The sequence below is a fragment of the Lithobates pipiens genome, unplaced genomic scaffold (genome assembly GCF_037356315.1).
Source record: "Lithobates pipiens isolate NorthernLeopardFrog02 unplaced genomic scaffold, aLitPip1_a1.2 Scaffold_27, whole genome shotgun sequence".
Classification (NCBI taxonomy): Eukaryota; Metazoa; Chordata; class Amphibia; order Anura; family Ranidae; genus Lithobates; species Lithobates pipiens.
This window is the reverse complement of record NW_027507788.1, coordinates 149108903-149133113: the sequence shown is the minus strand read 5'-3', so window position 1 is coordinate 149133113 and position 24211 is coordinate 149108903. Positions and strand designations below refer to the sequence as shown.

Below are 24211 nucleotides of genomic sequence, written 5' to 3'. Positions count from 1 at the left end.
CCATGCATTATTGTTTGGCACTGATTGGCATCCAGTACAATACTTTACACTACAATGCCACCTATCAGTGCCACTTTGGTGCCACATCATCGGTGCCAATCAGTATCGCCTTGAAAGTGCCCATCAGTGAAGGAGAAAACTTATTTACAAAGTTTTGTAACGGAAAAAACAAAAAAAACATATTTTTCAAAATTTTCTGTCCTTTTTATTTAGCAGTAAATAAATCCCAGAGGCGATCAAATACCACCAAAATAAAGCTCTATTTGTGGAAACAAAATAATAAAAATTTAGATTGGGTACAGTGTTGCATGACCACGTAATTGTCATTCAAAGTGCGACGGTGCTGAAAGTTGAAAATTGGTCTGGGCAGGAAGGTGTATAAGTGCCCTGTATTGAAGTGGTTAAGGCAAAGCGTACGCATTACAACCAGTTACCTGGAAAGTCTCGGTTGGATCCTCAACCTAGAGGAGTCTTCCTTTAAAACCAGTAAGAAGGCTGGATTACTTAGGCCTGATCATAGATACAGCCCAGAAAAGGGCGTTCTTGCCTCCAGCAAAGATGAGCTCCATACAAGAGCAGGTAAGGAGGGTCAGGTCAAAAGCAAATCCTTCAATTCGCCTTTGCATGAGGTTGTTAGGAAAGATGGTAGCTTCATTCGAAGCAGTCCCTTATGCCCAGTTCCATTCAAGAATGTTGCAAAACAGGATCCTCTCTGCTTGGAACAAGACGATCCAAGCTTTGGACTTGCCAATGTGGCTGTCCCCAAGAGTGTCTCAAAGCCTCAGTTGGTAGTTACGAAGCCAGAATTTGCTGAAGGGTAAATCCTTCAGACCAATAATCTGGAAAGTAGTAAGGACAGATGCCACCCTCTCAGGCTGGGGAGCGACACTAGAGGAGACTACTATCCAGGGACAGTGGTCAAAACTAGAAAGTGCCCTGCCCATCAACATCCTAGAGATTCAGGCAGTGTATCTGGCTATGAAAACCTGAACCTCCAGGTTAAAGAATTGTCCAGTCCGGATTCGACAATGCCACGGCTGTAGCCTATATCAATCACCAAGGGGGCACCAAGAGTCTCTCAGCTCAGAGAGAGGTGAACCATATCCTACCTTTGGGCAGAAAAGAATGTCCCATCCCTATCAGCAGTTTTAATTCCGGGAGTAGAAAATTAGCAGGCGGACTATCTAAGTCGCCAGCAGTTATTCCCAGGGGAATGGTCTCTTGACCCCGAAGTGTTTCGGCTGTTTGCCAAAGATGGGGGACTCCGGACATAGATATTCTAGCCTCCAGATTCAACATAAAGTTAGTCAACTTTGTGTCCAGAACAAAGGATCCACTCGCATACGGAACAGATGCGCTGGTAACCCCGTGGAATCAGTTTTCACTGATCTACGCTTTCCCCCTGATTCAGTTGCTGCCTCGACTTCTTTGCAGGATCAAGCTGGAAAGAAAGCTGGTAATTCTGGTAGCACCAGCATTGTCCAGAAGGTCAGAGATTGTAAAATGGCAGTGGAGGGTCCTTCGCCTCTCCCATTAAGGCCAGACCTGCTATCACAGGGGCCGATAGTCCATGCTACTTTACGAACGCTATATTTAACGGCTTGGCTATTGAAACCCACATTCTGAAGAAGCGTGGGCTTTCCAAGTCTGTTATCTCAACTTTAATTGATGCAAGGAAACCTGTTTCCAGAGCTGTATGTATTATAGGCAGAATCCTTGCCTTTACAATTGGGCCTAGAGGTGAAGTTGGCCCTAAGTACTATTAAGGGCCAAGTCTCAGCCTTATCGGTTTTATTTCAAAGACCGCTTGCGACGCATTCTTTAGTCCAGGGTTTTATGCAAAGGGTGATGTGGATTAATCCGCCAGTTAAATCACCTTTAACCCCTTGGGACTTGAATTTAGTTTTGTCAGTGTTACAAAAACCGCCATTTAAGCCATTACAGCATGTTTCCTTAGTCCTTCTGACTAGGAAGCTGAGGTTTTTGGTTACTATATCCTCAGCAAGGAGGGTTTCAGAATTGGGTGCTCTTTCTTGTAAAGAGCCATATTTGATTATTCATGAGGACAGAGTGGTGTTACGCCCTGGTCCAAGCTTTTTGCCAAAAGTGGTTTCAGGCTTTAATCTGAATGAAGATATTATCCTGCCATCGTGTTTTCCCAAAACCATGTTCCAGGAAAGAAAAGTCACTACATTGTCTTGATGTAGTGAGAGCAGTGAAAATCAATTTAAAGAAAACTGCTCAGATTCGTAAGACTGATGTCTTATTTATTCTACCAGAGGGTCCTAAAAAAGGACAGGCAGCGTCAAAATCCACTGTTGCTAAGTGGGTTCGGCAAGTTATAATTCAACTTATGATTTAAGAGGTAAGATTCCCCCTATTCAAGTTAAGGCGCACTTTACCAGAGAGGTTAGTGCTTCTTGGGCAGTGCGTCACCAGACCTCCTTTGCTCAGATCTGCAAAGCCACAACTTGGTCTTCGGTCCATAAATTCACAAAATTTTACCAAGTGGATGTAAGAAGGAATGAGGATATCTCCTTCGGACGCAGTGTGCTGCAGGCAGCAGTATAAGTCCTCAAGATCTGGGGGTGCCCTATGGGTTGTGTCTCCCTCCCCTCAGGTAGCATTGCTATGGGACATCCCACTAAGTAAACACTTAAGGCTCTGTGTCCTATGTACGATAAAGAAAATAGGATTTTTATAATGGCTTACCTGTAAAATCCTTTTCTTGGAGTACATCATAGGACACAGAGGTCCCGCCCCTCTTTTATGGGGTTTAAGTATATTGCATGGCTACAAAAACTGAGGTACTCCTGGAAGGAGGAGGGGTTATATAGGGGAGTCAACTTCCTGTATTGGGTGTGCCAGTGTCAACACCTGAAGGTAGCTATAACCCACTAAGTAAATACTTAAGGCTCTGTGTCCTATGATGTAATCAAAGAAAAGCATTTTACAGTTAAGCTGTTATAAAAATCCTATTTTTGGCATGGCCTAGTCAAAGCCCAGACTTAAATCCAATTGAGATGCTGTATCATGTCCTTACAAAGGCCGTTCATGCTGGGAAATCCTCCAATGTGGCTGAATAAAAACAATTTTGCAAAGAAGAGTGGGCCAAAATTGCTCCACAGCAATGTTAAAGACTTATTGGCAGTTATCGCAAATGCTTGATTGCATTGTCGCCGCCAAGGGTGGCACAACCATTTATTAGGTTTAGGGGCCAATTACTTTTTCACATAAAGCCAGGCAGGTTTGGACAGATTTTTATGGCTTAATAAATGGAACCATCATTTTAAAACCTGCATTTTGTATTTACTCAGGTTATCCTTGTGTAATAATAAAATTAGAGTCATTTAAAGCGGGAGTCCACCGGGACTCCGCGGTTTTTTTTTAAAAGCCAGCAGCTACAAATACTGCAGCTGCTGACTTTTAAAATAGTGACACTTACCCGTCCAGCGCGCCTGCGATGTCGGCACCCGAAGCCGATCTGTAGATCGTATGTCGGGTGCTGCCACTGCCATCTTGGGTATGGGAATCAGGAAATGGAGCCTTTCGGCTTCATTTCCCGGTTCCCTACTGCGCATGCGCGAATCGCGCTGCGCAGTAAGGACGGTCCCCGCTGCCTCTGGGATCTGTGTATTTCCCAGCAGGCAGCGGGGCACTTGCGGAAAGGGGCGTAATATACGCCTCTTTCCGCAGAGAGCTATCCCGGAAGTGGGTGCAGAATACCTGTACTGTACAGGTATCTGCACCCCCTTCCCCCCTGAAAGGTGCCAATTGTGGCGCCGGAGGGGGGGAGGGTTCCGATGAACGGGTGGATATCCAAGCGATCGCAGGGAGAGTCCAGGAGGTGGAGAATGTCACTACAGCCCACACATCGATACTCTGCCGCTCATGCCAAGTCTTGGACACCCACACCCTGCAACTGAGGGAGCAGAACCGTCACATCGAGGATCTAGACAACCGGGGAGGCGACATAACCTCAGCATAAGAGGACTGGCAGAAGCGATAGACGCGGACCACTTCCAAGACGAAGTGACCGGCCTCTTCAACTCACTACTAGATAGGCCACCTACCACCCCAATAGGCATGGAGCGTATTCATCATGCCTTACGCCCCAGGGGGAGAGACAGGGACCCCCCTAGGGACGTGATCTGTTGTGTGATAGACTATCAACTGAAGAAGGAAATCTTGCGTAGAGCACGATCCACTAACTCACAACAATGCGGTCCTACAGCTCTTCCAGGACCTGTCAAATATCACCTTGCAACGTCGCAGAGAACTCCGTCCCCTCCTTGAGGTACTAAAGGCCAGGGAGATACCATACAGATGGAAGTTTCCCTTCGCCCTATCAGCTTCCGCCCTGCGCTTCTCGGTACCAGAAGACCTACACCACTTTTGTGAGACTTTAGAGATACCCTACACTGAAGTCCCGGACTGGTATGCGGAGTTCCGGCCCTTCACCGCCAGAAAAGCTGCCCTGAAGGACGACCTCATAGAGACTCAGGATTCCCGCTCCAGGTGACACCGCTCTCCATCTGATCCGCGTGCTCAAGGATCGGCGACTGGCCAACACCACGGCGCAAGTCCAACCAAGGCTCCTCACTCCAGGAGGGCGCAATGGGATCAGTGAATAGGAGACTTACCGGACGTCTGACTCAGATAAGTTTTGTTACTCTGGAAGTTCTCACAACCTCCCTATTACATCATGCTTAGGCTTCCCGGCCCTTCACGTACTATATGGAGCCTCTATACCGCTAAATCCTGCCAAACGGGTTGCTTGAACCCTCTCTACCCTGAACATCCCCTTCCCACGATCTGTTAGATCTGCACTAGATTCTCAGGAGTATGCTAGGATTCCGCTTGTTCACCTTGTCCCTTATGCAATTCTTATCGTCTCCCCCTCCCTCTTTACTCATGCCTGAACGGGAACTCGGACATTCACTGTACCCCTATCCAGGCTACTGGGACATTGTTTAAGAGAAGGCTTTGTGGGGTTCCAATGGCTGGACACTAGCACGAAGAAGGATACTCCTACATGCTGGCCACTACACCACTTCTTTAACCCCCCCCCCCCCCCAGTTCCGCGATGTGGAATTCTGCCTCTGCCCTTTCTCAAACACCTTACACCAACCCTGTGGACACCGCAAGAGACGCTAAGGTATCTGTTATAATGGTTCTTCTCCTCACTATGTCCTGGGCAGCGAGGGGACACTGGTTTTAGCCCTATCTCCTTGGTGCTAAAAGACACACCCCAACACATGGACAATGCCTCCCCTGACAGGTTCATGAAACCCAGAGATAGGCAGGCTGTCCTACGTTGCTGCAAGCTCGAACTTAAACCCTAATGACTCAGTTGGGAAAAGTGAATTGACACGGTCTCTCACATGCCTCATTCTCACCTCCCGTTGCTTGGTGGCTTAAATCTCTAGCAAAAAGACAGTCCTGTTGATACTGATCACCTAATTGGGCTATCTACTGAGGAAATTTTTCAGGGTCTGGGCTCATGACAGGAGTTACTACACCCCCTATTTGTCTGGAATTGCACTCATAGAGGACCCGACCGTGCTGTTATAAAGGTAAGGCGGGATCCAAGGCACCTGTACCACAACTCCCCGGCGTACTTACGCAAGCAAACCTACAGATCTCCAGACGTACACAATCTGGAGTTGACACCCCCCCCCCCCCCCCCGATGCCGGTGAAGCGGGAAGTTTACACCAAGACCTTTCCCTTATTGGCCTAGATGCCACACACACTTACATTTTTCACAGTTACTGTTATGAGCCCCGTTACCCTGTCATGCTTGTACTCCTCCTCAGCTAAGCATGACCTAGACATGCTCAAGATAACAGGGGTGAACTTACCCATTTATATGATGCAAGTTGCAATGTATATGTGTTAGAGGTTTATTACGTTTAATATGTGTTTTTTGCAATCTGAGTGCTTGATCTGACTTGCCTATCCTGCAATGCTGATAATTTGACATTATACACTAAATTACTATGTAGGTATGACATCCTTCTTAGCATATAGTAACTCCTGGTGGCTAATATGTGTACTGCAACCTGCTAAAGCAGTTGTAGCAAATGCATCAAGCTTTCTTATCAAGCCTTCTTACCTCCAGTAGAAGCCATACCTGTGCTTTTACCCTTCATGCGCAACTTAAATATCCACAGCTACATCACACATACCCTCCCCCTCCACTCCTTCTATTAAGCATACCCCGGGACGTTCTGATAACTCCCCCGCAATGCCACCTCCAACTCCCAGTATTCTTGAACAGTGGACATCATATCCGACCAGGACCCAAGTTCTACTTCCAGTTCACTCCACCCCTGATATACCAACCTCCCCAAGTATAAGAAAACGATTACCTCTCCGTTAGGCGGGCTTCTTCTTTCCCAGAGCAAATCCCACCGATCTCCATCGTACTTAGCCAACCCCCACTCAGTGGACGCGTATCTTCAATACCTGTGAAGACATGGTTGCGCCTATTTCAGTCCACTGAACCGACTCAGCTACACCCAAACATTAATACCCTCCTCCCTCAGATTGGCAAGCAGGCTCTTGCTAATCCCTGAACTCTTACACCTACACATAAGGGCCCCTTCATCAAAGGGCCCTCCCATCAATCGCAAACGCGTTTCCACTTGCTTTTATCACCTATTGGTCACCCTTCCGCTAAACCCCTCCACACTTGTTCCCACTCACCTTCATAAACCCCTTATCCTCTAGATATCAAGTGCGAGTCTCTGTCACTACAAACAATACCCAATCCCCACCCTACACGACTCTCTAGTTTGAACACCTCCTATAGCTACTACACTATTGTGCAACATCGAAACGCAGCTGCTACCTCCAGCAATGCCGAACCCCCCGACGACCTCCCACCAACTCACAGATCACAATTATCTCCTTAAACACGCGCGGACTCAACATCCCTGAGAAGTGCTCTTGAGTTCTCTTTTCACTACACAGGGATAGAGCGGTCATTACCTTCCTTCAAACCCATTTTAAGACCGGTTCCATCCCAAAACTCTCCAACTACCGTTTTCCAACCGCCTTCCATGCAACTAATCAAGTAGCAAAAAACGAAAGGGGTTTCGATCCTCTTTGCAAGACACTGCCCATTCCAAGTCAAAGACATCTACGCAGATGTAGAAGCGCGTTTCCTGTTCATCAAAGGCTTGCTCTGTGGCAAGCCCGTCACACTCGCCAATATATACGCACCCAACACTGGCCAAGTCTTTCTTTACTAACACCCTGAACCAATTATCCACTTTCCAGGAAGGTATGCTTATACTTGGTGACTTCAACGTTCCACTCAATCCTCTGAACGATACATCGACTGGTACATCCACTATGCCATACAAAGCACTTAAGACAATCAAGACACAACTACAAGACCTATCGCTACACGACTCATGGCGAATGCTACATCCAAACGTAAAGGACTACACATACTTCTCCACCCCACACAGTTGTTACAGACTGGACTGTATCTTTCTTTCTCAGAAAGGTCTACCGGTGTTGACTGCTGCTTCGATCCACCCCATGTATCTCTCAGACCATCACCCGGTCTCAATGACACTAGACATTGCACATGTCACTAGCAGGGCACCTATATGGCGATTAGACCCCTCCTTATTAACAGACGAAGTTATAGTGACAGATATAATGAAACGTCTATCCATCATATTTTCAGGAAAATAATTCACCCAGAGACCTCATCTATGGTGTTGTGGGAAGCCCACAAAAGCACCATTCGAGTGGAACTTAACGCAATCTCGGCCAAACGAAAGAAAGACAGAAATGCACTTATCACAACTCTGACAACGTGAATACAAGAGTTAGAATGCACCCACAAACACTCTCTGGCATCAGCAGCCCTCCCAGACTTGCTTCAGGCCAGAAACATCACATATAGTCATCACCAAATATAGAAGGCAATATCCACCCCAACCCCAGGCAGTCGTGCAAACTCCTCCCCCCCCCTCCATCGCTTTATATAATGTCAGATCCAGGAATACCATGAATCCTGGAAACATGATAGCCCCTCTCCCATCTCCACTCTCCCCCTCACACATTCCCCAACCCATACCTTTATCCCTTGAACCTCAAAATGTCCGTGAGCATCCATAGATCTTTCTCGATCAGGGATGCTTGTGGTCCGAGACCGCATCCCTGTATCAGATCTATCATACAGTCGACAGGTAGGCTCGGACACACTACCTCCTTCCCACCAGAGTTTTTTACACAGCATAAGACACTTACGACTTACGCGTAGACTCTCTGGGTCCCTCCTCTGAAGGGCCAATAGCCCATCTACACTCAGGCCAAACGAGTATATGTTTAAGGCTCAGTTTGTTATTAAATATCTTTGAAAATCAGTTATGCCTTAAGGGATGTGCTTTTGACACATGTACTGTTACTAGATGTTCATGTTATTCCTTACCAAGAATGTATGCAAATATGTGATGATATTACTCTTAAACTTTTTCTGGAAAAAAAAAAGTGTACCAAATATGCAAAAAAAGAAAAGAAATCAGAAAGAGGGCGAATACTTTTTCACAGCATTGTAAGGTGCCATACATCTAAAGAAACCAAAACAAATAAATTCCGAAATTAAAGGATATCTAAATGAAAATTTAAAAACAAACCTGTCATACTTGCCTCCTCTGTAGTTGATTTTGCACAGAGTGGCCCCAATCCTCCTCTTCTGGGGTCCCTCATCTGCGCTCTCGGCTCCTCCTCCTCTTCTCAAGCGACCCTTCGGAGAAGTGCTCTCCCTCGGGGGAACCCGTGCGCGCTCCCGTGTCCTGCTGTTGTCTATTGACAAAGCAGGACTCCGCACTCCACCCCCCGCTCCCATGTCATTGGATTTGATTGACTGACAGCAATGGGAGCCAATGGCTGCATTGCTATAAATCTTTCTAATCAGGACATGAGACACCGGCTAAAGCTGTTGTGCTCATTCCTGGCGCAGGAAAGATGGGGTACAGGTAAGAAAAACGGGGACACTGGGGGGCTGCTACACACAAGAAGGTTTTTCACCTTAATGCATAGATAAAATGCATTAAGGTGAAAAATCTCTAGGGTTTAAAACCCATGTAACCACTTCAATACCAGGCCCTAGTCATATGACGTCCGCAGATGGGATCTCCCATCCTGGGTGGGCGTCATGTGACGTCCTCGGTATCTTGCTGCTCCTGCGGTGATCGTGGATGAGGTGTGTCCCTCGGACACAGCCCATCCCTGATCGGGTAAAGAGCCAATAACAAATGGCTCTTTACCATGTGACCAGCTGTGTCCAATCACAGACGGTCTCATGCATTGCCCTCTTGCACGCCCCTAGGGTGTGCGGCGATCAGGGATGCGGCTTGTCACCCTGACACAGCCCAACCCCGACCGCAGTAAAGAGCCAATGAAATCCAATCGCAGCCGGTCACAGTGTAAACAAGCCGCCGTAACAAGATTTTACCGGGTTCTCCTTCTCACACGACGATCGTGTGTGAGGAGATTGCGGTAACATAGCGTTACCGCTTACAGCACACACCAAAACACACTGCCCCCAAATAGAGTACCTGTCATCACCCATCTGAGTACCCGAGTACCTGTCACAGTCCATCTTAGTACTCGAGTATCTGTCACAACCCATAGGAGTAGCTGTCACCACCCATCAAAGTACCTGAGTACTTGTCCTAGCCCATCTGAGTACCTGAGTACGTGTCACAGCTCACCTGAGTACCTGTCACAGCCCATCTGAGTACCCGGGTACCTGAGTACCTAAAAAGAAAAAATATTGCGCTAACCAAAAACAAGTGAAAACGAGCAGCTACATGCGAATATGACCAAATTAATAAATAAACAAAACACTATAATGTAGCGCTGGAAAAGTGCTGTGGAAATGAGTGTAAGTATAAAACCTTGGAAAGAAAAAAAGGAACTAATAAAGTCCAAATATTAAGTGAATAAAATAGTCCTTAGAGTCCACAAAGGACACGAAATGTGGTGTTTTACATGGCGTAAGAACCAGGAAGTAATCTCTGAGACATCTCACATCAGTGACATCTAGGTAGGTAAAAAAGATGGGTACTCTTACCGAAACCACTGGACCTGTGTGTGTACACTAGGTCATGCATGCATATATGGATCGATGAATCCCCGCAAGTGTATCCGCTATCGAAAGTGCTGTAGGTCCTCTGGTTGATGGAGTGGTCTGTACCATCCGCAAAGTTCCAATTCATCAAAGGTCCAGATGTAATGGAAAAGAAGAATCGACTCCAACCAAAAAACTCGGTGACAAACGAGGCCAAACTCGTAAAGGGGATTACATATGAGACAAAAAAGAAAAACGGCTTTCCATAGTGTAGATAAAAATATAAACGTAGCTGTTTATTGGCATAAAATCAGCAAATACAAAATAAAAAATAAAAACGTGATCACATAATAAAAAAGGCAATACAGGGAACATGACAACCACGCCCTATGCGTTTCGTCCCATAGGACTTCAACAGGGGCATCCTGAGTACTTGTCACAGTCCATCTGTGTACCTGCCACAGCCCATCTGAATACCTGAGTACCTGTCACAGTCCATCTGAGTACCTGTCACAGTCCATCTGAGTACCTGTCACAGTCCATCTGAGTACCCGAATATCTATCTGTAGCCCATCAGATTTCCTGAGTACCTGTCAGCAGGCCATCGGCGTGCCCCCGAGTACCTGTCAGCAGGCCATCGGCGTGCCCCCGAGTACCTATCTCCAGCCAATGCTTCATAGAATATACGTTGGGGTGTTTGCGTTCCAAAATGGGGTCACTTCAATTTTGGGCATCTGTATGTGGACTGGCTGTGTAAAAGTCTCACGCATGTGGTATCGCCATACTCGGGACGAGTAGCAGAATGTGTTTTGGGGTGTAATTTTTGCTATATACATGCTATGTGTTAGAAATATCTTATAAATTCACATATTTGTGTGTAAAAAAATAAAATAAAATGAATTTTCTTTCCACGTTTTCTGAAGAATTGTGTAAAAATAAAAAAATGAACCATTCAAAAGACTCATTATGCCTCATAGAATAGACATTGGGGTGTCTGCTTTCCAAAATGGGGTCATTTTGTGGGTAATACCACTGTCCTGGGGCTCCAGGGCCTTCATAAATGTAATAGGTGGTTAAGAAATTAGAGTGTAATTTTATGCTCCTAGAACCCCTGACAATGCTCCCTACATGTTGGACCTCTCTGTGTGGCCAGGCTGTGTAAAAGTCCCACACATGTGGTATCGCCATACCCGGGAACAGTTGCAGAATGTATTTTGGGGTGTAATTGGAAGTATGCATATGCTGTGTGTGAGAAATAACTTGTTATTATGACAATTTTGTGAAAAAAAAATCTCTTAATTTCCCCAAGAATTGTGGGAAAAAAGTACAACTTCAAAAAACTCACCATGCCTCTTGCTAAATACCTTGAACTGTCTACTTTTCAAAAAGGGGTCATTTGGGGGTTATTTTGTACTTTTCTGACATTTCAGGGCCTCAAGAAATGAGATAGGCCGTCAGTGCATCAGGTGTGATCAATTTTCAGTGATTTGTACCATAGCTTGTAGACTCTCTAATAGGGATGCACCGAATGGGTTTTTTGGTGCCGAAACCGATACCGAAAATGAAAAATACACTAGGCCGAAAACTGAAACTGATACCGAAACAGCACCGATACCGAAAATTACTGTTTTTAAAAATATTTTTTTTACAGGAGGTGGTCAGAGACTGGGGACATGGTTCAGGAGGTGGTCAGAGACTGGGGACATGGTTCAGGAGGTGGTCAGAGACTGGGGACATGGTTCAGGAGGTGGTCAGAGACTGGGGACATGGTTCAGGAGGTGGTCAGAGACTGGGGACATGGTTCAGGAGGTGGTCAGAGACTGGGGACATGGTTCAGGAGGTGGTCAGAGACTGGCGACGTGGTACAGGAGGTGGTCAGAGACTGGCGACGTGGTACAGGAGGTGGTCAGAGACTGGCGACGTGGTACAGGAGGTGGTCAGAGACTGGCGACGTGGTTCAGGAGGTGGTCAGAGACTGGCGACGTGGTTCAGGAGGTGGTCAGAGACTGGCGACGTGGTTCAGGAGGTGGTCAGAGACTGGCGACGTGGTTCAGGAGGTGGTCAGAGACTGGCGACGTGGTTCAGGAGGTGGTCAGAGACTGGCGACGTGGTTCAGGAGGTGGTCAGAGACTGGCGACGTGGTTCAGGAGGTGGTCAGAGACTGGCGACGTGGTTCAGGAGGTGGTCAGAGACTGGCGACGTGGTTCAGGAGGTGGTCAGAGACTGGCGACGTGGTTCAGGAGGTGGTCAGAGACTGGCGACGTGGTTCAGGAGGTGGTCAGAGACTGGCGACGTGGTTCAGGAGGTGGTCAGAGACTGGCGACGTGGTTCAGGAGGGGGTCAGAGACTGGCGACGTGGTTCAGGAGGTGGTCAGAGACTGGCGACATGGTTCAGGAGGTGGTCAGAGACTGGCGACATGGTTCAGGAGGTGGTCAGAGACTGGCGACATGGTTCAGGAGGTGGTCAGAGACTGGGGACATGGTTCAGGAGGTGGTCAGAGACTGGGGACATGGTACAGGAGGTGGTCAGAGACTGGCGACATAAGAGATAAGTGTGTTGTCCCCTGTGCAGCCAGTGTTGCCAGTGTGTTGTCCCCTGTGTAGTCAGTGATGCCCCCGTGCAGCCAGTGATGCAGCAAAGAGAGGAGAGCCGCCTCTGCCATCTGGTTCAATACAGCGCTGGGAACATCACAGCTTTAATTTCAATAGCTGTGTGTTCCCCCATCGCGCGCCGTCGCATATAGCCTCTCCCCCTTGTCCGGGGAACTGTGATAGACAGATCCCCCGTCCAATCTGGATGGGTGATCTGTCAATCAATGTTCCGTGAACAAGGGGGAGGGGCTGTATGCGACGGGGGAACACACAGCTATTGAAATTAAAGCTGTGATGTTCCCAGCGCTGTATTGAACCAGACGGCGGAGGCGGCTTTCTTGCGCTATACACCTCCGCCCCCGCCCCATTTTCGGCTCAATTATCGGCCGTTTTTTTTCGGCCGATATGTTTCGGCGACCGAAATTTCGGTGCATCCCTACTCTCTAACTTTCACAGAGACTAAATAATATCCTCTAATTTGGGTTATTTTTACCAAAAAGATGTAGCCGTATACATTTTGGCCCAAATGTATGAACAAAATATATATATATTTTTTTTCACTTATGTCGCAAAAAATAAAAAACCCAGTGGTGATTAAATACCACCAAAAGAAAGCTCTATTTGTATGAAAAAAAGATAAAAAATTAGTTTGGGTGCAATGTTGCACGACTGAGTAATTGGCATTCAAAGTGTGAGAGCATTGAAAGCTAAAAATTGGTCTGGAAAGGAAGGGTGTATACGTGTCCTGTATTGAAGTGGTTAAGTTATGTGTAATAAAATGGAATGACACAGGGAAAAAGTATTGAACGCGCTAACTGAAATGTATTTAATACTTTGTAAAAAAATTCTTTGTTGGTAATGACAGCTTCAATACACCTCCTGTATGGAGAACAGGGTGGATAAAATTCGATGATTTTTTTTTTTATTTATTTATTTTTTTTTTTTGTCAAATTTATTTTAATGCTTTTGGAGTAAAAGTCTATGTAAAGATAGTTTTCTATTTAAGATACATTAATAATTTTGTTTATTCAGCATGAAATGGAGCTTAGTTATGTAGCATGAGGCTGTATAGTCTGCAATATTTACATTTTTGGTAAACTCATTCAATGAATTTCAAGCTCTGCAAGCTGAGAAAACATGCACTCAATTAATGCATTCACACAATTTCACAGTGACCATGAGGTAAAACAAAGTTCAGGAATATTCTTTTATCCCATTGTTTTGAAAGTCTATGTACAATACAAATTTTGAATTGGTTCTGATATCGCTGTTTTACTAACTTGACAGCTTATTATTCTAAATAAGAAACCTTCATTTGTTTGAAAATATTAAAGATTCTAACTACCAGCAAGAATAAGGCCTTATATTTAAAGCGCACCTGCCCTTTCAGACCCATCGTGGCAGCGCCTGTTAGCAGGCATCCACTCACCTGCTGCATCACCAGTGAACGGGATTGTCTGTGAGTCAACAGCCGGTTAGAGGAGGAGCCGCTGCGGGACAGAGATGAGTTGCTCTTTAAAAATTGTGATTTAAATCGAGTTGATTTAAATCAAGCCTTTTACTAGTGATTTATATAATGATTTAACCACTTCAATACAGGGCACTTTTACCTTCTTCCTGCCCAGACCAATTTTCAGCTTTCATTGCTCTCACATTTTGAATGCCAGTTATTCAGTCATGCAACACTACCCAAACAAAATTTGTATAATTTATTTTTCACACAAATAGAGATTTCTTTTGGTGGTATTTAATCACTACTGGGTTTTTTATTTATTGCGACATAAGTGAAAAAAGAGCGAAAATTTTGAAAAAAAAACACTTTTTTTAAATTTCTATGATAAAATTTAGCAAATAAAGTAATTTTTCCCCAGTCTTCTAGGTCAGCCCTTTAAAGATGGACCTCCCCCACACACACAGGAAACACATTGCCAGTAATTTCTTTAAAAGGTGGTCCCTCAGGTCCCTGGTCAGTAGGGTTGCTGAAATTAATCGCTGCATGGCGATTTGGGTTTCCCGATGCGGCATCATCCCGATTTGCCCCTCTGAGCGTGTATTTTTTTAAATAACTGTTTTAATAAATCCTGTGTTACAATCAAGTGCCCGCTGTTTTTGCGTTTTAAAAAATATGCAGCTTCATACCTTTATTTCTCTGTGTGTGTGTGTGTGTGTGTGTACAATATATGCCGCTTATGTGCCTGCCTCTCTCGTCTCACGTCTCTGCTGACTTCAGAGGGGAATTCCCAGCCTTGCCCGCTGACTGTAGCTATCAGATCAGAAGAGAGGTGGGCGGGGCTGAGAATTCTCCGCTGACGACAGGAGAGACGTGAGGCAGGCCGGCAGTCGCATGAGCGGCATGTATTGCGCGCGCGCGCACGCACGCACGCACGCACGCACGCACGCACACACACACTGAGAAATGTGGTAAGAAGCTCCATATTTTTTTAAAAAGCACATACAGCAGGACACGTAATTGATTGTAACACAGGATTTATTAAAACCGTTATTTTAACATCGGTAAGTAGAGTACAAATGTCTTTGTACTCTACTTACACCTCATACACGCTCCGTGCTGACAGTTCCCCGTTTGCACATTCCGCTGTGTTAACTCCTAGTATGCTGTAAGGTGCAAACAAGGAAGCCCAGGGGAACTGTTAGCACAGAGACAGTACAGGGAACTTCACAGGGCTGTTTGTCAGCTGTGGATTGTAATCCCGCCTTACCTCCCAGCAGCAGTGTGTGTGAATGCCTGTAAACTGTAGTGTGCTTTTTAAAGCGGGAGTCCACCGGGACTCCGCGTTTTTTTTTTTTTTTTTAAGGCCAGCAGCTACAAATACTGCAGCTGCTGACTTTTAAAATAGTGACACTTACCTGTCCAGCGCGCCCGCGATGTCGGCACCCGAAGCCGATCTGTAGATCGTTTCTCGGGTCCTGCCGCCGCCATCTTGGGTATGGGAATCAGGAAATGGAGCCTTTCGGCTTCATTTCCCGGTTCCCTACTGCGCATGCGCGAGCCGCGCTGCGCAATAAGGACGGTCCCCGATGCCTCTGGGATCTGTGTGTTTACCCAGCAGGCAGCGGGGCACTTGCGGAAAGGGGCGGGACTTGCGGAAAGGGGCGTAATATACGCCCCTTTCCGCAGAGAGCTATCCCGGAAGTGGGTGCAGATACCTGTACTGTACAGGTATCTGTACCCCCCTCCCCCCTGAAAGGTGCCAATTGTGGCGCTGGAGGGGGGGAGGGTTCCGATGAGCGGAGGTCCACTTTAGGGTGGACCTCCGCTTTAAGGGAGTGAGGTTATTTTTAATTCAAAGCGGAGTTGCAGTCAATTTTGTTAAGTCAGCAGCTACAAAAAGTCTATCTTCTGACTTTTAATAAACACACACTCACCTGTCCTACAATCCAGCGACGTGGCCACCCAAACCCTCCCTTCTCTCCCCTGCCTGTCCACGGCGCTGGCAAGACTATATGGGCATCCGGCCCAATGGGAGGTGGGAGCTCGTCGGTATTCGTGATGCATTGTGAAATCGAATTGAATCGCTGGCCAGATAATCTTAATCGAATCGAGAGACCAGTGAAGATGCGCACCTCTACTGGTCAGTCTTATGCCCTGTACACACTGCCAGACTTTCCGATGGAAAATGTGCTATCAGAGCTTGTTGTCGTAAATTCCGACTGCGTGTAGGCTCCATCTGACTTTTTCCATCGGAATATCCGACACAAAGTTTGAGAGCTGGATCTAAAATTTTCCGACAACAAAATCTGATTGTGTAAATTCTGATCGTGTGTAGACAAGACTGAAGCGATCGGTCTGGTAAAACGAGTGTTCGTAATATATATAGCACATTCGACAATGTTAAAAATTGTTTAATGCAGTGCATTCTCACAAACTTCTCCTGATTTCATGAATATAATCTCTTTATTCGTCAGATCTCCGGAATTGTTTTTTTTTTATTTCTGTTTTTAATATTTATTTTTTTAATTTTTGTATTTTTTTTTGTTTTTTAATCATGATCTCCTTTTTTTATTTTGGTGATCTCCATAATTTTATTTTTTTGTGTGTTTTGTGTGTCAACTTACCACAACACCATTATTATCTTTTTTTAATCTCGAGAAGGTTGTTTGGTGTTGGTGTCCCTTGTTAATTTGACTTTGTATTATTGAAATGTACCTGCCTACTCACAAATAAACTGTCCTTTTTTAAGTAAAACACATAGGCAAGTATTTCTTTAACAAAAAAAAACTTTATTAGGAGTCATAATCAAATAAAGCGGAAGGTAACGCTGGAGAAACTGGTGAAATTGGCGAAGCCTTTGGCCCCCAGGGCAAATAATAATTATTTAAAGGCAAAATTGGTGGCCTGCAGAGTCCATATATAAGGGAGTACAATCTGTTCCAGAAGTCCAAGAGATCAGAAACAGCAGCAGATGATATATCTATCCCCAGGCTGTGGTCATACAAGAGCCTGCATCTTTTGTCAAACCAGACTAAACCCAGGCCATCACTCTCTGGTCTTCCTTCCACGCTGTGGTGTTGGAGGAGTGGCAGGAGGAGGAGGAGAAGGATGATCCAAACTCACACAGGTGGGTTTTGTTGGCGAGTTATTTAGTGTGTGATAAATGAGTTCTTCACACATGAGGCTTTGCCCCTCCTCCATTTTCTGCATTTTGTATGCAGCCATGGAGGCAAAGGCCTCTTGAAGAGTGGGGGTGGTTTTGAGGGCCACAGAAGCCTCCCTAATCAGCCTGAGCGCTGACTCCTCCACTTTCTTCCCCTTCCTGGGCCTTTTGGTTGGAAGGCAGAGGGGAGGGACCTGAGATTCTGTGAGGCTCCTAGGCCTTCCCACCTCCTGCCTGCCACTAACCCCTGCCGCCTCCTGGCTGCCACATTCCACGGCCTCCCCTTGGCTGAGGTCTTCCTGTGTATGAAAAGGGGACATACTTTTAGTTTTTGGTTAATCAATCGCACACAATTTTCAGCTCGTGAATGTTGCAAATTGAATGAATCTTAACAAATAGAAAAGACTATCATTCTGAGCCCAGCATTTTTCATTCTTGTCCCAATTATTTTTGGATACTACTGTCTATTGATATGCAAAACACTTTATTAAATCAGCAATTAGTGATCAATAATCAGATCTAGTTAACCTCATTAATTTTTACAAAAAAAATATGTAGAACAATACTATACCAGGCTCAAGCTGGGCTCCTCCACTTCTTCCTGGCTGGAAGTCCCAGGTTGGATATCAAAAGCCTCAGCTGGGGTGGAAGGAAGGGTTGAGAGGGATTCCCTGATTTCAGTCTGGTCTAACAGAAAATGCAGTCTCTCATATTACCACAGCGTGGGGTCATAAATGTCATCTGCTGCAGCTCCAGACCTCTGAGAATTCTGGACCATCTTGCGCTCCCTCAGATATGTGCTCCTTAGGCCACCAATTTTGTTTTTTAAATAGCTGATGGTTGCTCTGGGGACCACCGGTTTCACCAACTCCAGCAGTTTCTCCAGTGCTGCCTGCCTCTTTATTTTGTTATTGTAATGTGGGTGTTTGACCGGCCACAGACAGGGCAGCTCCCTGTACTTGTCAATGAAGATTGGTAGAAATCTTTGGTTTTTGAACCAATCCATTTTCTCTGCAAGACACAACACAAGACAAACCTTAATGTCAGGCTAAACTCTCCTAATCTTGACCCAATATAGGCCTCAATCTATAAGTAGTATAGGCCACTAATGCACCAAGTTTAAATTGCACCTTCGTTATAATGATTGAAGCTTCCGATACTCCGTCCTTTGCTCACAGATCATAAGTACGACGCACCCGTGTTACGTTTTATATACACTGCGCCCCTTCTCTTTCAGTGCAGTGGGGAATGCACATGGCGGAGAGACAGCAGGTGCATGCTAATTTCAGCAACGAGGAGGATGAGGAAAGCCCGGAGCCAGAAACATCCTGATCCGGGAGGAGATTTAAGGCCTCAAATATGTCCTTTGTAGAGATGGTGGACATTTTTAAGAGGGCCGACTATGATGGGAAGTATGGACCTTACCCAAACCCAAATGTGAGAGAGGCTAAAATCATGGCTAAAGTTGTGAAGAGTCTGCAGAGGAATTTTGGGGTACGACGATCCAAGGATCAAGTGAGGAAACGCTAGTCAGCCCTTAAACTGAGGGAGCACGATCAGTACAGAAAGATCAAGCAAGTTATTCAAAAAAGTAAGTAGTTGTGCTGTGTTCGTATTCTTATCACTTGCATACTGCTCCATGTGCTTTTTTTTTTTTACTGTTGTACAGTTTAAAATGGCAACTTTCATGGGTTCAATCGGTCGTAGGAAACATTGTTCATTCGCCCACTAAAATACAATGTTTTCGGAAGTTGCAGTTAAGTACATTTCTTCAGGCCTATTTCTGTTCAAAGAAGATTGTTATCTAGATGGGTTTGTAACTAGAATGAAACGCAAACTTGATTCAGTGTAAAGGAGAGGAGACTCAGCAGCTGTTTCCACATCTGGACTCAGAAGCACTAGTGTGGGATACTGGAACACCCTTTTTATTAGGGTGTCCCACACACGTACTCCAATCGATACTATAGGGGTGTCTCCATCTGTGAAACTTGCACAAAACAGGTATTCCAGCTTTAGAAAGTGTAAAAAATTTTTTCAACTTTGAACTCTGCCAAAAAAGACAATTGTACGACGCTTCCAAGCAATGTTTCATATTCCTATTTCTGCCCTCAAATATCGGTGTGATAAGTATTCCTTTTCTACATTCTCATAGGGGAGAGAAGACTCGGGATGTCTGAGGACACCAGGAACCCCATACCTCTCAAAGAAGGGCAAATACCAACACCAGAAGCAGAGGAGGAGGAAGGAGTGGTGGTTGAAATTGGCAAAATTGTCACCACAACAGGTGAGTGTCTGAGACCACAGCTTCAGGTAATAGATGCATGCCTACATTTTTATAATACATGGTGTTTTTTTTTTTTTTTTGCTTTTTTTTAGTTGATGTGGATGTCGTTGAAGAAGAATGTCATTTTACCAGTAAAAGTGCCCAGATCCTCAACGGGGAGATAATGGGGTGCAATCACAATTTAGAGAATCTAAAGAAAAACAGCAATGATGTTCAACAAAAAATGAAAACATCATTGATGTTTTAGGGATAATTTAAAACACAAAACTAATAGCATTGATTTGAGATTTAAAAAACCAGTTAAAATTTTTTAGAAAAGCCAAAGTTTGAAGATGCACACAGTGTGTCAACATGTGCTATCTGCCATCACGGGAGATCAATGTACGCGTTTTGTGGGTGTAAACCCTTCTGCGCTACTAAAGTGGCTGAGGTGAAGGGGTTGCACCCCCAAAACACGTCCATTGATCCCCCATGATGGGAGATGTCAATATTTGCTATTAGGCATGGGATCAGGAGAAAAATGCCCAGTTTGAATCCCAATTTGTGTGCATCTTCAAAATTTGGCTTTTACAGGGGTGACATCACCCCATCTGATGAAGGCAATATCAACACAGTTTGGACATACTCATGTCTGATATTGCTTTCACTTTTCAAAGTTGAACTTTGTAAGTTCCTGAGTTGTGTATGTTATGTTTTGAAACATGCCTGTTTTAACAAAAACACTAGTTATATTAATGTTACCAAAAATAATGTTATATACACCAAAAATGTTGGATTTTCAACATACCCTTTTATAAACGTACATGTGAATATGCTTTGAGTAAAAAGTTTTATTATCAACAATGTGTGGCTTCTTCTTTCAATGCTCAAAAGCAGTTTTTGTAGTAAAGTCTTTGACAGTGGGGGTTATTTACTAAAGGCAAATCCACTTTGCACTACAAGTGCAGTTTTGCAGTGCACTTGTAGTGCAAAGTGGATTGGTGTCAAAAATAGGTGGAACCAGCTGGCCATTATCCCCAAAGCATTCTCCAGCACTCTTCTTCTGGCTCTGGCCAGCTGGTAATTAAAAACCCTCAGGTCCGGGGTGAGGGTCCTCATAGGGAATGGTCCCCCAGCGCAAAGGCTTCATCCGTGACAAAGTGGACTCTTCTGGAGATGGCAGTAGAACTCTGTCTGGGCGTTCACTGCACCATCTGGCCATTTTTACCCATGTCCACATAGAGGAACTCCTAACTAGCTAACACCACCGCCAACATCCCTATACTATTATACTATTATACCCCTTGTAATTTATAACAGTATGACCCCCATTTGGGGGGGGGGGACTTGTTTGCCATCAATTGCACCTCCACAGTTAGGAAAGTCCTATAGGGTGGCAAAGTGGGAGGCCACAGTCTGCCATTCCTGTGGCGTTGAAAGAAACTGTGGAGTCAAACAAGAAAAAGAAATTAGTCATTTTGCACATAAACATTGCAAGCAGATTAGACACAAACATTTTCGGCCAACATAAGTATAACATTTATTGAAATTAGTATTTAAAGACAAACGTATAAGGTCCACTTATCAGATTCCTCAATCTGATGGCCCATTGCAAAAGTTTAAGGGAGGGGGAGATGTTTTGGATGGGTAACCCTCTCCACTTCATTGAGAGCTGAATGCATAAATGGTGTGCATTCAATTTGGCCAGCCCCTCTTTACTTACACTGTTGGCAGCCCACTGGACAGGTAAAAGGTGTCCTAAGAAATTAAAATACACACTGAACAAATGGAAGCACGTTTTTACATTCCACTATTACCTATCAAGATAATATGAGAAACAAATTTCAAACAGTACCATTTGAAAGTATTCAGGCTGGCCCTTGCACTACATGCTTTGGTGAATTCATCCATAAATCTGACCACAAAAGAAGTAGATCTATTTGTATGGGTTGCTAAGGTCATCAGATAGAGGATTGCTATCAGCTGACTTAGTGGTTGGTGGAAGGGGGAGTTCCAAATGAGTTTGGGCCACCAAAAAAAAGCCTCTGGCACTCTGCATGAATTTAAGGACACAAATAACATTTTGACACATTTTAGGGGAAAGCACTACTATGGAGTTGACAAAATACATTGCTAAGTGACTAGGCAATAGGTGTATATGGGCCCAGAAGAGCATGCTGGGGAGGATAGTGAAGGCAAATATGCATGAAGGACAAAAAAGAACTTTAAAAGCTTCCAGCATGCATGAGGTCAGTGGGGCCCAGCATATTACAATCATGGTAATTATGGAATGATGAAAGAAATACATAGAATGTGATGTTAAAGGATAAAACTTACCTTAATATAGTCCTTCTGCAGGACCTGAATAATGGCAAAACAGGTCTCTGGGATAATGATCCCCAGAGCCTGGGGGGCGGGGGGGGTGCCTGTTGAGAACTTGAGGTCCCGTAGGCTTCTCCCAATCGTCAAGTACCGCAACATGGTGACTAGCCTCTGCCCTGGAGTGATGGCTTGCCACATGCAGGTATCCTGCCTGCTGATATAAGGGATCAGCAAAGCTAACAGACAGCGAAAATGAAAAAGGTCCATCATCCAGAGAATTCCTGAAATCATCAGGATTATTCTCCCGGATCTCAAGAAGCAAAGGCATGTGCAAGCCTTGGTCACGCTGGAGCAACCAATTCTTTGTCCATGAACTCCTCTAGAGTGATAACGGTAATTAAGGGCGCTCTGTACATTTTTTTTCTAAACCACCAATTTGTAAAATATTTTCTAAACCACTACATAACAATGGCTGTGGCAAAAATACTTCAAACAATATCGTAATCACCAGGGTAAAGACATGCGCATATATAATGACAATAATTACACTGGAGAAATAGTGAACATCAGTGAACAACCAAACATAATAAAAATAATTGGCAATGTAAAGTCCCAATGAAGTGTCTCTACAGAGAATGCATTCTGCCGAATTCTACCAATCCGGAATGTGGAAAACAGATGATAATCGTGATATAGCAACAAGGCTTGCGACTCCCTCCACCATACACGTAGAACTACACCAGTAGTGAAGATACAAATCCAAACTGCTTACCAGATCCGTTTGACCACTTTAATTAAAAAGTAAGTCAAACAATGCTTGTACAGGATGATGCCTGCTCATATGGATACTGATGCAAATGATAGTAGATGGTATGTCTCTCTTCACAGACTCAAGCGGAAAGTGTAAAAAAAAATACAAAAAGATCCATAGCATAATACTGACTAATAAAAAATACGTAAAAAACAGACAGCCAAAAGGCTCCTTACATGGTTATGTGCCTGACCTGGCACTGGGGCTGCTCGCTCTGACCAGAAGAATCACTCTCCGAGCCACGGGAAAGGTCCTTGCGCATTCGATATTGGCGTGCGTTCCAGGCTTACAGACTGACGAACCAGAGGGCCGGAAATGGCATCGAATAGTGTGACCAAGTACCGCTCCGACGTACGTTTTGTTGTTAATGTCTTCGGGAAGAGAACTCCTCCCCACAATGTTCATAGACTAGGCTTGTGTCAAAGCTAGAAGGCCAATACCAAGCCCCTGTACAGCATGAACTCTACGACGAGTATGTACATGCATCATGGCTTCAAAATGGTCGGCTGGTCAGAAACTAACAGAAAGCACTGAAAAACAGCAAGACCTGAAAGAACAAACTGAAAATCTGCAACGAGCGTACAAGAACACAATGAAAACCAAATACGGTACTATAAATAGCACGCACTGACAAACAAATGCGAACTGACTACATGCACTGAAAAGCAGATACGAACCCACAAGCACAAACTGAGGAGCAGTGACAAACTGAAGCACAAGTCTGAAAAGCATGAATCGTCTCTAACCAAACTTCTACTAACACGCGATAAACCTCAGCAGAAGGAGCCCAAAGGGTGGCGCATGTGGTACTGAACTTCCCTTTTATAGTCCCGTCGTACGTGTTGTACGTCACCGCATTCTTGACGATCGGAAATTCTGACAACTTTGTGCGTTCGTGTGTATGCTAGACAAGTTTGAGCCAACATCCGTTGGAAAAAATCTAATGGATTTTGTTGTCACAATGTCCGATGTGTGTACAGGGCTTTAGTGTTGACTCTGTTCAGAGGAGACCTGTTGCCTGAGCATCCGCCAGAGGCGCCATCTCCTAAGGGCTGAGCCGGGGCATGTGTCTCATGGCAAGCTGGGAGGGCATGGTGTGAGCTTCTGGGCTGCGGGGGTGAATGCAGCTTTACCATATCGTTGGCTGAGGAGGTTGGACGTACGGCCATGGGCAACTCTCCTTAGGCCGTGGGCAGGAGATGACCTTGATTCTTGATTCTTCAGAGCCCAGGCATGCAGAGAGGTGCCAATGCACCATCCCCTTGGTGGCTCTGGTGGGGGGGAGGGGGGTGCCTACCCGTGGCTGGTGGTCGCTTGACCTGGAAGATGTGGCATGTCATTTCCGGGGCTGGGGTGATTTAATCGACGTGTGCCAGGGAACTGGTCCACCCCCTTAAAGTGGTTGTAAACCCTTAGAACACACTTTGACCTACAGGTAAGCCTAGATTAAGGCTTACCTGTAGGTCCAAGAAATATCTCGTAAACCTACACGGTTTAGGAGATATTTGAC

General features: G+C 45.1%; 1 protein-coding gene and 1 long non-coding RNA gene across 2 annotated transcripts in view; both read left to right on the top strand.

The window, feature by feature from the left end:
• The window catches only part of LOC143934229 (uncharacterized), a 35318-nt gene extending 14830 nt beyond the window's left edge, over positions 1 to 20488 (top strand). The window contains exons 2-3 of the long non-coding RNA XR_013263227.1: positions 19458 to 19589; positions 19682 to 20488. This is a non-coding gene — a long non-coding RNA (uncharacterized LOC143934229). The remainder of the gene's footprint in view (positions 1 to 19457; positions 19590 to 19681) is intronic.
• Positions 1 to 24211, top strand: part of FAAP20 (FA core complex associated protein 20) — a 241208-nt gene that overhangs the window by 14830 nt on the left and 202167 nt on the right. The gene's annotated exons all lie outside the window — the stretch shown is intronic.